A 17,225-nucleotide genomic window follows, 5' to 3' on the forward strand; every position below is an offset into this window, starting at 1 on the left:
GGTTCAATATGCGCATCCTCCAGTGGACACTCCTAGTACAGTGGTCGTATCTTGCTCTTCCTATGCATCATCCCATTGCGATCAGCAAGGCTTGCAAGCGGTCCCTCCTGTGGTGGCTTCACTCTCCAGATCTCCACGGAGGCTGCCCATTTTGTGCTTCTCCCCCTCTCGCCACGGTGACCACGGACGCCTCCCGCCTCGGGTGGGGGGGGCATTTTGCAGGCCGGACCGTCCAAGGCACGTGGAACGATTCGGAGACCTTACTGCATATCAACATTCTAGAGATGAGAGCAGTGCTCTTAGCGTTGCTAGCACTTCAGGCCTTTCTTCCCTTGGGAAGAATTGCGATTCAATCGGACAACATGTCGGTTGTCTGGTATATCAACAAGCAAGGAGGAACCAGGTCTTACCTTCTTTGTCGAGAAGCCATGAGAGTTTGGGAATGGGCAATCTCCACCAACCGCTTTCTCATAGCAACGCACTTTCTGGGTCGGTCCAACATCCTGGCGGACAAGCTCAGTCGCACCATTCTCACCCCTTACGAGTGGTCTCTCAATACTCAAGTAGCGGAACGCATATTCGCACGGTGGGGAACTCCTTCTTGCGATCTTTTTGCCTCTCCCTCAAACACCAAGTGCGACAGTTTTTTCGCTCTGATACCTCCTCCAGGAGGTTCCCCAAGAGACGCTCTGGTGCATGCTTGGCCACCCGGTCTTCTTTATGCTTATCCCCCCTTGCCACTGATGCTCCAAGTTCTTCAGAAAGCCTCTCGGTTGGGGTGCAGAATGATTCTCATTGCTCCGTTTTGGCCTCGACAGATCTGGTTCCCCTTCCTAAGGTCTCACTCTGTGAATCCTCCTTGGATTCTAGATCCCATTCCGGATCTGATATCTCATCCATCCCGCTTATCTCCTCCGAACCTGGACAACCTGAAGCTGACCGCTTGGCTGCTCCAGTTCCACTCTTGATCAGGACTCCCGGTATTTCTCCCCTGTTAAGGCGATCCTGGTGGCAGCTCATAAACCATCCACTAGGAAAGTCTACCGTAGCAAGTGGAAACGGTTTTCTTTGTGGGCGGAGCGGCAAGGCCTAAACCCCTTCACAGTTCCTCTCCCTTTAGTGCTTGATTTCTTAACCACTCTTTTTAACGATGGTGCCAGCAGTTCCACGGTCAAAGTACAACTTGCGGCAATTTCACATTATCACATTGGTCATGACTCCAATCCACTCATGTCGCCAAGTTGTGTAAAATTTTCCTTAAAGGTACTTTTCTTCTCAGGCCCCCTGTAAAACAAGCGGTTCCTCCTTGGGACCTTTCCTTAGTTCTCCAGGCCTTGACCGCCCCCCCTCTTCGAACCGGCGGCTACGGTAGATCTGAAATTCTTGTCGTTCAAGACTGCCTTCTTAGTAGCCATTACTTCGGCCAAGAGAGTTTCAGAGCTCCAAGCATTACCAGCTAAACCTCCTTACTTGGTCTTTCATCCGGACCGTGTTTACCTCAGGACCAACCCTTCCTTTCTTCCTAAAGTAGCTTCTGAAGCAAACATTAATCAATCCATTAACCTCCCTGTTTTCTTTCCTAAATATGAAAACAAAGGTGAATACAAGCTTCACTCCTTAGATGTTCACAGGCAACTTAGATTTTATCTAAACAGGACGGCTGGTCATAGGCAATCTGACCAGTTGTTCATTTCCTTTGCTAAATTTAATTTGGGCAAGCCAATTTCTAAAGTCTCACTGTCTCGCTGGATTTCACAATGTATCTTATTGGCTTATCAAGCTTCAGGAAGGCCCGCACCGGAGGGTGTACATGCCCATTCAACCCGGTCAGTCTCTACCTCGGCAGCCTTTAAGGCTAGGATTCCTCTAGATGATATTTGTGCAGCAGCCACGTGGGCTTCAACTCATACTTTTATTTCCCACTACAAGTTGGATCTTGCATCTAGGGGTAGAGCATCCTTTGGCTCCGCGGTGCTCCGGAATATCCTTCCATGATGGCCGCCCAAGATTCAGGTAGCTGGGGACTCTGTTCCACAGGTTGCAGACAAATGAATCTCCTACTTCAGATTTAGAAGTTATGTACTCACCATAACGTTCCATCTGAGTAGGTGTATTCATTTGTCTGCAACCATCCCGCCCTCCTATCCCCCTGGCCTTTCAGTTTCCTGCATATGTTGTGTTACCCCTTTCTGGGTGTTCTTGCTTTTGGCAAACTCGATCTGAGGTCATGAGGGTAGAGCAGGGCATTATGGGTGAGGGGAGGAGCTGAGAGCTTGGATCCATAGCTGGTAAACCATGCCGGTTCGGATCCGATATCGGATCCATAACCCACAGGTTGCAGACAAATGAATACACCTACTCAGATGGAACGTTATGGTGAGTACATAACTTCTAATTTTTTTACAGAGTTTTGGGGTCCAAATAATGGGGTGCCACGATTCCCGAGTGGCAGCCCTTCATTCACGATTTAAAAAAAAAAATTTCTTTTGCGCATTTGGAGCTGATGTCATCACATGCACGATGACGTCAGCTCCGTCAGCCTGTCGGAACTGAGCTGAAGGGCACACATGGAAAGAACTGCTTTTGCTTCCGTTATGTCTTTGGAGCCGAGCTACACGAACTGAAGAACAACTGCTTTTGTTTACATTAAGTCTTTGGAGTTTGGGTTTTAAGATTTTGGAGCCGAGCTACACGAACTGAAATTGCGCAAGTCTTTGAACCGAGCTAGCTGTTTCAGGTATTTTCTTGAACCGATAATCTTTGGAGGATGAACTGAGACGTTTCTGATGCTCTGGTATTTGAGGACGAACTGGGAAGATTCCAATGCTCTGGTATTTTCTTTGTAACAAGGTGTGTGTGTGTGTGTGTGTGTGTGTGTGTGTGTGTGTGTGTGTGTGTGTGTGAGACAGGCATTTGAATTTCAGACTTCATATTCTCCAGAAACTAAATGGTAACACAAAACCTTTTATTCTAGCAATTTTCTGAGTTTATAAGATCAGTATTTGAAATTTGTCCCTATGTTGGGGCTGTATTCCCCCATTATTGGCTTTGTCCAGGTTTTTTGTGCTAAGAGGTTGAGACTAGAGCTATGGTGAGAAGTGAGAACTGAGTTCACTAAATGATAGTCATTTAAGTGTAGTCTTCCTATCTTTCAGGAAACTGCTGATTTGGCATAGTGGTATGTTGCTCTGACTGTAGTGCACAGGGTCCTGGGTTCAAGATTTGGCAGTGAAATGCATTGTGGTAAGACAACATTTTATTCTAACAACTTTCCAAAATGTTTGTCTCCCTACCCCCCCGAAAAAAAATTTAATTGAAAATAAGTGTGAGAAGCTGTACAAGATGCCTATGGCTTACACTACTGTCATTCTATATATATATATATATATATATATATATATATATGTGTGTGTGTGTGTGTATATATATATATATATATATATATATATATATATATATATATATATATATGTGTGTGTGTGTATATATATATATATATATATATATATATATATATATATATATAGTGTGGGTGTAGAAGTAGGCTATTATGATGGACATGTTCTGAATTGGGCAGTTTTGTCATTATTGGTTTGTGCATTTTGTTTCATTGCCTACTAGAAAAATGTTCAGACAATGAGTTTAAAATGTGCTCTGTCTAACAAGTGTGCTGTAGTATACAAGGAATATAATGTAATAAAGTCAGGAAGGTGTATCAAAGAATACATGTATGTTTCTTGTTTTGTGTGCAAGGGGCCAGTGATTTGAAAACAGCCCAAAGGTAATCTTTATCCACCACTCATCAGATGCATTTTCTTTGGGTGTGGTGTGTAGGTTTCAGTGCTCTTTTAATGAATGTGAGTTTCAGTGGCAGAGAAGTTTTAATGCCAAGTCTGTTTTCATTGTGAGACAGTATTGCTTTGTTTAGCAGTTTTGTTAAGCAGATGTGTTAGTGTTTGTGCATTGTGCTATGAAATGTAAAAATAAAGTCCAAATAATCATTGTAGAAGTAAAGCAGTTTGCACACATTAGTGTTTATGGTAAATGGGGGAAATAGACAGGTAATGGGACATTGGAATGACTGCAGGGGACTCTGGTGCCATATTTTGGTTGTCTGTTCTTCAGTTTGCCTTTAAAAGTTGGTATCCCACGATTTCATTGGAGTGGGCAGGGTTACATAATTATGTATGCGAATTTGGCATTGATCAGCATACAAATTTGTACCTATGTTTCATGGGCCTTGTCCAGATTTTTGATGTTTCCAAGTTGAGAGGTATGTTCTCTCTCATTATTGGTGCCCCTCCAACAGTCAGTGTTATTGCTTCACTTTTCCTTCGTCCCTGATACTGTGATGAGTGGCCATTCTAAAATTCCTCCTTTGACAAATCCACATGCTCATTTCTAAGTGACAGCCTGTAACATTGCTATTTATACCCTTCACTTTTTAACATAGTTCAATTCTCTTTGATTTTTGTCCATACCTTTAGTGCCATTCACATTCCATGATATGATTGAAAAAGCAATCATTCTGATAAGATGCTATTACTTTTGCATATACTACATGACAGTTTTTTGAGTATATGTTTCCATCTTGCAACTTACATGCACACAGTAATATTTGGCAAGCTGATCTTATATGTAGTTGCAACTTCTCATCTCTGTTTAGATTCATATTTCATTTTCCCAGACTTTTCATTTCAATAAAAACAATCAAGAAAAAAAAAACAAAAAAAAATAATTTATTTTATTTATTTATTTAACATCTGTTGACCGGAAAAGTCCGACTAGGACAGAGACTTTTTTCAGCAGAGGCCCTGGGAGAAACGCTGCAAATGCATGTCTTTGGAATTTGGGAGGAAATCTGAGAACCCAGAGGAAACCCATGCGAATGCAGGGAAGACATGCAGACTCTGCACAGGAGGCACCCCAGCCGAGAATCGAACTGGAGAACCTTTTGCTGTGAGGCGACAATGTTAAATGATGCACTGCTGCACCACCCAAGTATCTGTTTATGTACATTTTCATTTTTTCACCCCCTTTAAACGCACAGCAACCGCATGCAACTATGTACACCAACCACAGTTGTTTGAGGATTGTTTGTTATTGCTTTGATAGCTTAAGTATTATATTTTGCTGTTTATAGACTATCCTTAATGAGACTCATTGCTTTTCTAGAGAGATCAAAGAGGCAGTAGTTCTGTATTTGTCGTACTGATGCCATGTTTTGAACTGTACCGTAATGTTTATTTTGATTCAGGCTAAGGACCTGACTTGACACTGTTGTTACAGTTACCAAGTTGTAGAGGTGTGGAAAATAGAGCATGGGGAGGGTTAACAGTGAAGTCCATTTCACACTGACCGCTATGAAGATGAATATACTGCTATCAGATGTCATAAGGTTTCCATAGAAGGAATAATATGTATTCTGGATCTTGCCCTCATGCTAAAGAGCAAATATAGGCGGGTAGTCTTTGATGGTGTCTGCTGTAACAGCTGCACTACTGACAAATATAGATACAAGGATACAGTCAGGTGTGCTTTATTTGCCAGGGGTTTCGAGTGTTTCTTTAGGTGGGGTAATAAGCTGTGCCAGTTCAAAGAATTGCTATAAGATGTTAAAAATGAGTGTCAGAAGAGGGTATAGTCAGTGTTCCTTGGCTGAATATTAATTTTGTGATAAATGTAAGCAACTGCATTGAGTTTTCAAATGTATTTCTAGTTGAACATAAAGACAAGCTAGATTTAATAATTACTTATTTAATTAATTACCTCTTTGTATACTGGGAAGCAGACAAGTGCACTTCCCAGAGCCTCAGTGAATGACAACCACTGCACCTTCTCATTTGTCTTGCCTGGTGTTGAATACTTGGGAAAGGATTCCATTCTCTAGGATATCAGATTTTACATATGTTTCCGTGACAGACAGACAAAATGTTAGGGCTGTTGTGAGACTGTGGCAGATCATCTGTTGCAGCAGTGATGTGTTTGTTGTGTGTGGGTGTTAATATATACCATTTTTTTTCTAGCAGGTCTTCATTCAATGCATTGGTTAGTTTGTGTTCATGGACCATACTTACATCGCCATTTCCAAACTGGTGTGAGTGGGAGGGGTAATTTGGCTTTGAAAGATGTACAACAGAAATGTATGTATGTATGCTTTTTTAACTGTAGTCTTTATCAGTAATTGAGTATATTGTATGGGAAGTAGCATGCAGGGTATGGAGAGAGCATGAGAAAGTTTGATGACTGAAATAAAGCATTTGTAGTAAACAGGCAGTATGGGATATCCCTTTCATGTTATGTATGTTTTGACAGCACAGTGGTGGGGACGTGCTTGGAGTTAGTCTGAGGCAGGCTGGTAATAGTGTCAAATGTGGGAGTAGTAACATTTGTAATAGTAGTAACAGTAGTAGTAGTAGCAGTGTTGCAGTGATGATAGTAGCGGTAGCAGTAGTAGGTGGTAGAAGTAACAGTAGTAGCCGTGTTGCAGTGATAATAGTAGCTGTAGCAGTAGTAGGTGGTAGAAGTAGTAGTAGCCATGTTGCAGTGATAATAGTAGCGGTAGCTGTAGTGGGTGGTAGTAGTAGCAGTGTTGCAGTGATAATAGTAGTGGTAGTTGTAGTAGTAGCAGTGTTTCAGTGATAATAGTAGCGCTAGCAGTTGTAGGTAGTAGAAGTAGCAGTAGTAGCCATGCTGCAGTGATAATAGTAGCGGTAGCAGTAGTAAGTGGTAGTAGTAGCAGTAGTGTGTCCTGTAGTGGTGACAGTGAGATGGCTGATAACATGGTAGTGAATTATGTGGGTATAGTGAAGATCTACTTGAGTACATATGTTGGTACTGCTAGAATTTCAGTCTAAGAGGGATAAGCTTGAACTTTGCAGTTGTGGTTAAAAGAGGAAGTGAAGTCAGGAGGGATTCCTATAAAGATAAAGGAGTCCTAGAGATTAGAAGGTTAGAGACTGACAGAAGTTGCCCAATGAGGATGAAGCCATTCTCAATAGAAATCGATGTTTACAACTATCTCCATACATAGCCAGGGCTTTACAGCTTGCATTCTCTGTCTGAAAAGCAGAACAAGGAGGTTTCCATACTTTTTTTGTTGTTGTTGTTAGTTGAGAGTATTGAAATTGGCCTGTGTTACTGGAAGAGAGCTTGAAAAAATATGTTTCGTTAGGATATTTCATTATTGCATGATCCAAAGTCCCTTTGTCAGTCTTGATATCAGAATAAATCCTCCCTGTGATACCTAGACCTAAAGAAATAACATCTATGTGGTAGTATTCAAAAGCGGGTTGAGATCCACTGAGTGACTATGCTGCAAAGAGCTCAGGACCTGGTTAAAATGTAGAGATGTGGAACTCTTGGCACACAGCCCAAATCAGAAACAAACCAATAAAAAATGTATTTGAGAATTAGAAGCTAAAAGTACAGAACACATTTACCAGCATGTTGTCCACAGGCACAACAATTTGTACTAGCATTCATTGCTGTCATTATTTCTATTTACATAGATGGAGGGGGCCCTTTTAGTCTATTAGAATTTGATTTTACAGCCAAAATCTGCACTTCACAGCCAGCTGCAGAGGACAGAGGGAAAAGACCTAACTATAGCCCAGACAACCACAGATTGGTTAACAAACCTGGCTTAGAAGGAGCTATCAGTGGAGAGCAGAAGTGAGTAAATGCCAGCACATTCCTCCTGGGGGATGGAAGCAATATAATCTGCTGCAGTTTTGACAGCTGCTGAAGGACAGATGTGTGGCATACATCATATGACCTGGAACGGTTGCTTGACTCCCCCAAATTTTATTCATGCAATAGTCATACGTATGTGTGCAGACATCTGTGTGTATATTTGTGTGCAAGCACGCATGTGCTTTAGGGAAAGAATAATTCACTTTAGCAAGCATGTACATTATCCATTAGTGGTGGCGGTAGGCCGTAATTGTAAAATTCCTTGATGGCTACATGGATAGCGGTTGTCAGCTCATAAAGCAGTGAATGGGCTTGATCATTTCAATATGCTAGATGGTCAGTAGGTATAGTAGTAGAAAAAAAACATACAGAAAAAGGATCTTATAGTTACTGAAAGCATGTGAATTCTTATAAAAAACTGTTTGAAGCCATGTTCATTGTTCTATCTCTGTTTGCATTGAAGGAGGGGGACCATCTTGGTCTTATTGGAGTTCTGCTTCCACAACTTGCAGTTTGCAGTTCTCTGGAAGTTAGCACAGAGGATTAAGGCAATGAGCTGTGAATATGCTGCTTGCTTAATGTACTGAGTTTGATTCCTCCAGTCTCTATTTGCCTATTGTGTGACTTTGAACAAGTCACTTAACCAGACAGTGCTTTGGGGGAACTGGGAATTTTAGCTAGGCTTCTTAATGGTCTCCTGGATTGCATGCCTGGAAAATATCTATGAAAGTATTTAAGTGTTTGCAGAAAAAAAAAGTGTGAAACTTTGTTATTGCTATCATCAATCCTTACCTCACATAGGAATGAGACCTTCTTGCTGTAAATGAGTACATTTTTGAGATCAAAAAGTGTATATTATAGTTTCTGAAGGTTTGTGATTAACTATAAAAAAACTTGTTTGAAGGCCCCCCTATATGCTAGTGCAACTATCCTTGTTGGTTCTTTTGAGTTACCAGTGTCTTGGAATCCTTGTATATACTAATCACTGAACTTGTATCAGTTAAGGAGTGTTGTAGTAAGAAGTTATGTAGTAGAAGACACTTCTGAATATAGGCCCATCCAGTGCTGTAAGAAGAGTTCAGTACTCTATCTGCTGACTGCACCTCTAGGTCTGGAGTTACAGTAGCTACGTTTGCATTTAACCTTAGTAAATTGTCAAAGTAACTGCAAGAGTTGTAAATTCAGTTGAAGTTGAAATGTTTTGTTTTCTGTGTCTGCTAGCGCAAATCTGGATTTGTTCTCCTTGGTGGAGTACCTCCTTCTTCCTGCTTAAGAAGAGTAATATTCTTCCATCAAAATTGGTATCTGCATAGTCTGCTAATTTTTAATTGCACTGCAGCATTACTCACAGAACTGTGTACTTGCTTAGGAATTGCACAGGAATGGGGCTGGTGACCACACAGAAAGACATTATAATATCCTAATGACCTCTGGACCCATGAGCTGCCTTATAATTACAAATATATGGTCACTAGAAGGATCAATTCTGACTGGAAAGGGGGCAGTGTGTTCACAGGGAGTGTTGGGTCTTTGTACTAGCTGTGGGTTGAATGCGATATTGAGAGGATGGTTGAATACTGGTGGAGGTCAAAGTTATTAGGTGTGCTAACTAAAAAAGTGTAAAATTGAGTTTTGAGCTGAAATTTCAAGCATGAGAGCCATTTCTTCACACCATTTCAAGAATACAACATCCAGGGAAAGTAATTAAGACAGAGTTATTAGGCCTGCACAGAGTTTAGAAACTGCAGTGTTGTAGAATGGGCAGCTTTCAATATTTCATCCTAAAACTTTCAAAACCTCAGGTTCCCAAGGAAATGTCTTTAAAAGAGCTACAGCAAGTAGTTAATTTGTTACCTTCAGGTAATTGAATTAAACTGTGACACGTCCGGCTACAAGTTGTGATCATTCACCCAAGAAGTGTGTATCTGTGTTTATTTATTTGACAAAAACATATAAAGGGCAAACTGGCTCAGCAAGTAGAGTGCACCTACCAGAGGTGATGTTTTATACATATACATGGAAAGAATGGGAGATGAGAAGTGAGAGTTAACAGGCCACAGAAAAAGCCAACAAAAAACTATTCGCATGTTGATCATTGCTGGAGAACTGTGGGAGGTGTCGTATCTGGTTGGGAGCAGAACTACTTGAATCCCATTATCCTGTCAAGTAAATAAACAGCTTGCCATGCTGGTGAGAGAGAAACTAGGGTAAATTACTTATTTTTTATTTTTATTTTACTTTATTTTTATTTGCCTTGAGTTGACTTTCAGCCTACTTGATAAACCCTCTTTAACTTTGCCAAAGTTCCACCCCCCCCCACCCCCCAGACTAATAGCTACCCTAAGGAACCTGGGAGCAGATACCTGTTCCAGTATAATTGGTGCTCTGGGTACTGAACTACAGAGGATGTAAATTGCCTTGAGCTTTTTATAGTGTTTATCACCAAGGCTTCACAGAAGGGCTCGGGACAGCTCAAATCTCTTCTTTTTAACCCATTTCCTGCTGCTGGATCATCAACTGACTTAGTAGTAAATCTTTCTTTGTTAAGATTTAAAAACAAAACAGTGGCTTGTGATGTTATTTAGACATAGTCATGAGTGTTTTCATTGCTTCTGTGACAGGTACCAATAAAATTTGTGCACCAAGTTTGTTGAGGGCAGCAGTACTGGAGCTGTTGTCACCCTTTGTAAAATGATCCTGATTTCCATATGTAACTGTTAGATATGGGGTATACAGATTTAATGGCTAGCTCCAGTAATTTGCATTTCATGCAGTACAACTTCTAGAGATGTTTTAATATGACTAGCCATGTCAAAGAGGCTAGACAGTAGTTGCAGAGTCTCTAACTTATTCTTTGGCCATCTTGACACTACGTAGCATCAGAAGTGAGGAAATGTTTCCCAAAACTGAATTAATATGTCTGCGTAAGTGGATAAAAATATATATTTGGTTTCAAATGTTTTTTTTTTTTTTTTGGTGTGTGTGTATAGAAATTTAACTCTTAGTAGAAAATATATTCGCTGCAGCTGATTACTCAGTGTAAGTTGATTATAGCAATAACCCACACCCAGAAGTGGGTTATTGCTATTATACTATGACATTATTTAAGAAAAGAAACAATTACTTTTCTTAAATAATGGCATTGTATAATGCCTCTTTGCTGCCCTTCCGCAGCTGTCTGGCATCCGCGGCAGTTCTGATGTACTGCGCATGCCTACACAGTACATCAGAGCTGTGGCCAAAAGCAATGGAGAAAGCAAGATCTCCGTTGCTTTTTTACTGTTTCGCTATGTTAAATGGGTTTAACATAGCGAGACAGCTTTAAAATAAGCAACGGAGATGTCCGTTGCTTATTTTAAAGCTGTCTTGCTATGTTAAACCCATTTAACATAGCTAAAACAGTATGGAGATCTTGCTTTCTCCGTTGCTTTTTAAATGTCGCTATGTTAAATGGGTTTAACATAGCGAGACAGCTTTAAAAAAAGCAACAGAGAATCCCCGTTGCTTATTTTAAAGGTGTCTCGCCATGTTTAAACCATTTAACATAGCGAGACAGGTTTAAAAAGCAACGGAGAAAGCAAGATCTCCGTTGCTTTACACTGTGTCTCTATGTTAAAGGAGTTTAACATAGCGAGACACCTTTAAAAAAGCAACGGAGATCTCTGTTGCTTTTTTTAAACCTGTGTCGCTATGTTAAACTCTTTTAATATAGCGAGACAGTGTTTTAAAAAAAAGACTTATACTAATGGAAAAAGTCCGGGCGACCGGACCTTTTTCCATTAGTATAAGTCGATTTACAACGTGCACGCTGGCCAATCAGCGTGCACGTTTTGGAATATTAATAGGGGGTCATGGTATAATAGCCAATAAGCTTGAAATAGTGTAATGTGCAGCATTCTTGGATACTGCTGTAAAGGTATTTAAATGTTTTGCTATTCTTAAAGTGGGTTAATGACAAAAAATACCTCATAGAAAGTAATTCAGGAATTAATGTGAGCCCAGAAATAGTTTGATTTCAATTCATACTTTGCTGTGATCAAGTGTAAAGCATCCTGCAGAGACTATGGATTCATATGTTACTACTGTATAAATAAAGATGAAGCTTGTAAATTTGCTGAGTTGCATAGTTCACTTATAAAAGACAGAATAATTTGAGGTACAGGAAATAGTGAATCAATGCAAAGGTTAACAAAAACAGGCATGACTGTATCAAAAGCTGTGGATGTGTGCAGAGCAAATGAAATTGCTAGAACACAGTTTAAAACAAATGGGTAAAAGTATATATTATATATATATATATATATATATATATATATATATATATATATATATATAGGTTCGTAGGTTCATACTAGGCTATCTGCCCTAGGGCATTTATAAGCCTAGCCAGAGTGCGTTTGGCTTTCGCCACCCATTTAAATGAATTTTACTATGCCATTTTTCGAGGTTTAGTTTACTGTGCCTCTGTCTAACAGTGACACTGAAGTGATACCCGGGGTAAACCTATGATCTCCCATCCACTCATCAAGATTCCTCTTGAAGAGAGTCAGTGAGGGACTCTGCCTAACTTGGACTGGGATTGTATTCCAGAGTGAAGGGAGCCTCTGGGTTATGAATCTGTCCCTCCAGCATGTCCTATTTATTTCTGTGCTGAGGTTCAAGTCCCTCAAACACGTAGCTCGATGGGATTTGGATTTTCTGAGGTGCAGCATGTCCATTAATTCCGGGTTGGACATGGCTTTATACGTCAGGCACAGATCGCCTCTAAGCAGGCGGTATGCAACCCAGTAGAGCTGGAGTTTCTTTAACCGGGCAGCATATGGCATCTGTTTGAGCCCTTGGATCCTCTTGGTGAGGTACTTTTGGGGTCTTTCCAGTTGCTGCAGGTGTCTGGTAAGGTACATCCCAAAAGGGGCATTGTACTCAATTATGGGCCTGATGAGGGATGAGTAAAGAGGCACAATGACCTCCCCTGATCTAGATGTGAATCCCTTCATGATTGGGTGGGCTATATAGAATGTTTTTCTAACCACTTTGGCCACGTATTTGTCAAATGAAAGATTGCTATCAACTTGGGTCCCCAGGTCCCTAATTACTTCTTCTGTACTTAATGGATTACTACCTATGTGGTAATTTGTGGGCACTTTGTTTTGCCAAAGTGGATGACTATACACTTTTTGGCGTTTAGCTTGAGGCCATGGCTCTGGCACCAGTTGTCTGTTTCTATGAGGCCCTTTTGGAGGATGCTTTTGTCAGCTGGAGAGTTGATTATGGCGCCCAGTTTGCAGTTATCTGTGAACTTCGTCAGCCACAGTCCTTCCGTGTTGGCCTGTACCTCCGAGAAATATATACCGAACAAGAGAGGTCCCAGGACTGAGCCTTGTGGGACGCCACTTGTAACTGGTTTGGAGTCTGACATGGCTCCAGCAATTCTAAGCATGTGGGTTCTGTCCTTGAGCCAGTTTGCAACCCATCTAGTGACATAGGGGTTTATATTTAAGCTGGATAGCTTATCTATGATGCCCGAGTGGGGTATTGTATCAAAGGTTTTTGTGAGGTCCAGGTAGGCTGTGTGGACCACCTTCCCCTCATCAATGGCCTTGGTGACTGTTTCAAAGAAATCAAACAGGTTTAAGAGGCAGGATCTGCCCTTAACAAAGCCGAACTGGGTAGGATCCAGTGTCTGTATGTCCCCAATATCTTTATTTATGAGTTCCATGATGATCCTTTCCATAGCTTTGCAGACCAAGCTAGTCAGGCTTATGGGACGATAGTTTCCAGGATCCGTTGAGGCACCACCTTTGTGGAGAGGGACCACTATTGCTGTACGCCACTCTTTGGGTACATATCCTGTAGTAAGGCTGAGACTGAACAGTAGTTTTATGTTTGGGTTTAGCTCTTCTTGGAGTTCATGTAGGACGCAGCCCGGGACACCGTCTGGTCCCATTGATGCTGTGTTTTTTGCAGTGGAGAGGGCAGTTTTTACCTGAGCATCTGAGATGTCAGGGGGGCAGCACTCTGCTGGAATAGATATTTGCTCTTTTGGTGGGGAGGAGGGGAGACGTTTGCGCTGAACGTGTCGGCCAGGATGTTGGCAATGTCTGTGGGTTCAGTGTATTTTTTGTCATTTTGGACTAATTCCGAGCATATCTGGGAATTCCCACCCAGGTTCCTAACATAACTAAAGAAAGCTTTGTGATTAACTTTAGTGTCCTGTGCAATTTTTCTCTCGAAGCTGGCCTTAGATGATTTTATGAGTGCCCGTAGTTTTTTGCTAATACTGATCAAAGATGCCTTCCCTTTTTGGGATTTTGCTCTATCGTGTAGTAACTTCCTTTTTCTATTGTATAGTTTGTTTATGGCTGGGGTCCACCAGACAGGACGCCTGCCTTTGGGTCTTAGTTTTATTTGGGATTGCATGATCCATGCATTCCTGAAGGTGTGTTCATAGAATGCGTTTATATATATATATATATATATATATATATATATATATATATATATGTATGTATGTATATCACTTCTGACATAGGTAGTCATACATTTATATAAATGAAAACAAGCCATACTGACATATTTTCAGATGGAAACATTATATATCACTTATAATCTATCCAGTCATTGTCAGCCAAACATTACATAGCTCATTCAATTCCTACCTTCCCTTAAACCTCACTCCTCCTCCAAAACATTATTTTGCATGTTTGCATGTGTTGTTCCCATAATTCCCATTTTTTCCATATAATTTGCCGTTATCCTTTTCTAAAGATCTCGCTTCCTGTTGCATTGTCTCTGTTACTACATTCACTACTTCTAGTACAGTTGGTTTAGGCTTTAATTTCCATTTTCTGGAAACTGGAACCAAAGATTTTCAGAATGTTGATAAACAAATGGGGGAGCCCAGATATAGACCTGTTTGCCTCCCCCCAGAACTACCAATTGGACAAATTCTGCACAAGGACAACCCACAAACAAGCTTGGAAAGTGGATGCCCTGTCCTTCAATTGGAAAAATCTGTCAGTTTATGCCTTTCCTCCTCTGCCTCTCCTCTTCAAAGTGCTACTAAAGATCAAACAGGACAAACCAAGGACAATACTGATTGCACCAGACAGGCCACGCTAACACGGGTGCCCCGTCTTGCGCAGTGTGTCACTGCTGGCACCATGGCACGTGCCTTAGACCCCTACCCTGCTGTCCCAGCAGGAGGGCCAGATTCTGCATCCTCAGCTTCAAACCTTGAACCTGGCAGCCTGACTAATTACTTGACCTCTCCGTTAACCTCTCCATTACCATCCCTCAGCAAACAAGTGTTGGATGTCATTTTGGAGGCAAAGAGGCCTAGTACTAGAAAATCTTATGCTGAAAATGGAAAAGATTCTGTTCCTGGAACCAAATTCAAGGGATGGGCACAGCAGCGCCCAATTTACCTCAGATTCTTCAATACTTAACTGAGATGCTTCACAAGGGCCTTTCTTTTTCCTCCATCAAAATTCATGCCTCAGCCATTTCAGCTCATTACAACACAGAACCACCCCTCTGCTCAAGCAGTTCCTCAGAGGGGCCAAAAACTTAAGACCACCCAGGAGAGCCCCAACTCCAGCCTCAGATCTTAACTTTGTATTGGAAAAGCGCACTCTACTCCTTTTGAACCAGCTGCAAGTGCAGAGTTAAAATTCCTTTCTTAGAAAACAGCCTTCCTTTTATCAATCATTTCAGCAAGAAGCGTATCTGAATTACAGGCCCTTATGGCAGTGGAGCCTTTCATCATCTTTTATGCGGACAGGGTGTCCCTCAGGACCAATCCCTCTTTCATGCCCAAGGTAGTATCCAGTGTGGCTCTTAATCAGTCCATTAATTTGCCAACCTTCTTTTCTCATCCACAGAACAAAGGGGAACGGATACTGCACTCCTTAGATGTGCACAGACAACTTAGATTTTACTTGGACAAGACTAAACCTCAAAGGGAAATATGAACAACTGCTGATGGCATTTGCTGCAGGGGCAGAGGGGAAGGCCATTTCAAAGCAAACCATTTCTAAATGGATAGGCCATTGCATTCATTTCTGCTATAAGCACCATGAAAAACCTATCCCACAGGGGATAAGACCACACTCAACCAGGGCTGCATCTACCTCTACAGCCTTTCTCAGAGGTGTCCCTCTGTCCCCACCCAAAGCTGCTACCTGGACTTCTGTACATACTTTCACCAAGCATTACCATCTGCCTATTTTCTCTAAATCCAGAGCTGGTTTTGCCACTGCAGTCTTGCAGGGCCTTATAGCTGGTCCTAATGCTATCTAAATTCCTCCTCCCATCCTTAGTTTTGGGAATCTACCCAAATGTGATGACTGCAACAGTGAAACATGAAGAACATAGTACAGTTGTGTACACTTACCATAAATGTAGATGTTCGAGTGTATTCACTGTTGCAGTCCTGGTTACCCTCCCTCCAGCCCCCTGACTTCTTTTGGCTATACCTCTATTCTCCTTCAATATGCTTAAAAGTTTTTTGGTGTATTTGCTTTTTTGTTGGAGGTATAACCTTGCATATATATATTTAATTGCTTCCCATTACGGGGGCACCTGACATCTGGGGCAAGAAAAACTGATGTAATGGCGTCGGCTGCATGCTTTATACCCCTGACTACCTGACGTCATGGAAGATGAGACAGCAACTGACGCAGGACCCAAGACTTTGATAATCAGGCCGACTGAGGGCTACTGCAAGCAGATAACCCAAGAGTGATGACTGCAACAGTTAATACACTCGAACATCTACATTTATGGTAAGTGTACACAACTGTACTTTCCTTTGCCAGTTTTCTCCAGTAAATTCCACCTCACTCTTGCCTATTCTCTATACCCCCAATAGCAGTCATCCATATTGGCAGAATCTCCTTTCTCCATCCCCATATCGATTTAGTTCTTAGAACACTTTCTGCTACTTAATGAATATAATATTTTGTATGGTTATTGTTATTGTCAGTAAGGATCTGCATCCAAAATCTCAGTCTCCTTTTTTCTTGAGCTTCCCCCATTTTGTCATCACCCATTTCCACTTTTAATTATAGCTTTCTGCTTGTGCTGTGTATAGCATGAACTTTATAGCTCTGAAATATCCCTTTAAAATCAGGTAACCCCAAAGCACATTGTTCTGTTAGAAGGATCAAGTTATCCCACTTGACTCTTGCAGTTTTCCCATCCCACATAAAATCCTTCAACCCTTTATTAATTGCTATCCACAACTTTTCCTCTGGCTGATATAAATATGTCTGATCTGTGTATAAAACTTAAGGGGCTAAAAATATTTTCATTGCTTGTATCTTGCTGTCTATAGCCATAAAAAAGAGCTTCCACTTTCTCGATGTTTGTATTATTTTTTGTTTAGTCCCTTCCTACATATTTTTAGCAGCTATAACAGAATCCTTTTTTAATCCATACTCCAGAGTACTTCAATGTATCATATACCCATAAGTATGGGTATTGCTGAACAAATTTGTGTTTGGGTGCATAGTTTACAGCAATTGCCT

At 41.2% G+C, this 17,225-nt stretch overlaps 1 protein-coding gene across 2 annotated transcripts in view; it reads left to right on the forward strand.

The window, feature by feature from the left end:
* CDC42BPA (CDC42 binding protein kinase alpha) overlaps positions 1–17,225 on the forward strand; it is a 3,351,611-nt gene that overhangs the window by 3,235,898 nt on the left and 98,488 nt on the right. The gene's annotated exons all lie outside the window — the stretch shown is intronic.

Source organism: Protopterus annectens, chromosome 1.part2 (genome assembly GCF_019279795.1).
Source record: "Protopterus annectens isolate FY-2018-M chromosome 1.part2, PAN1.0, whole genome shotgun sequence".
NCBI lineage: Eukaryota > Metazoa > Chordata > Ceratodontiformes > Protopteridae > Protopterus > Protopterus annectens.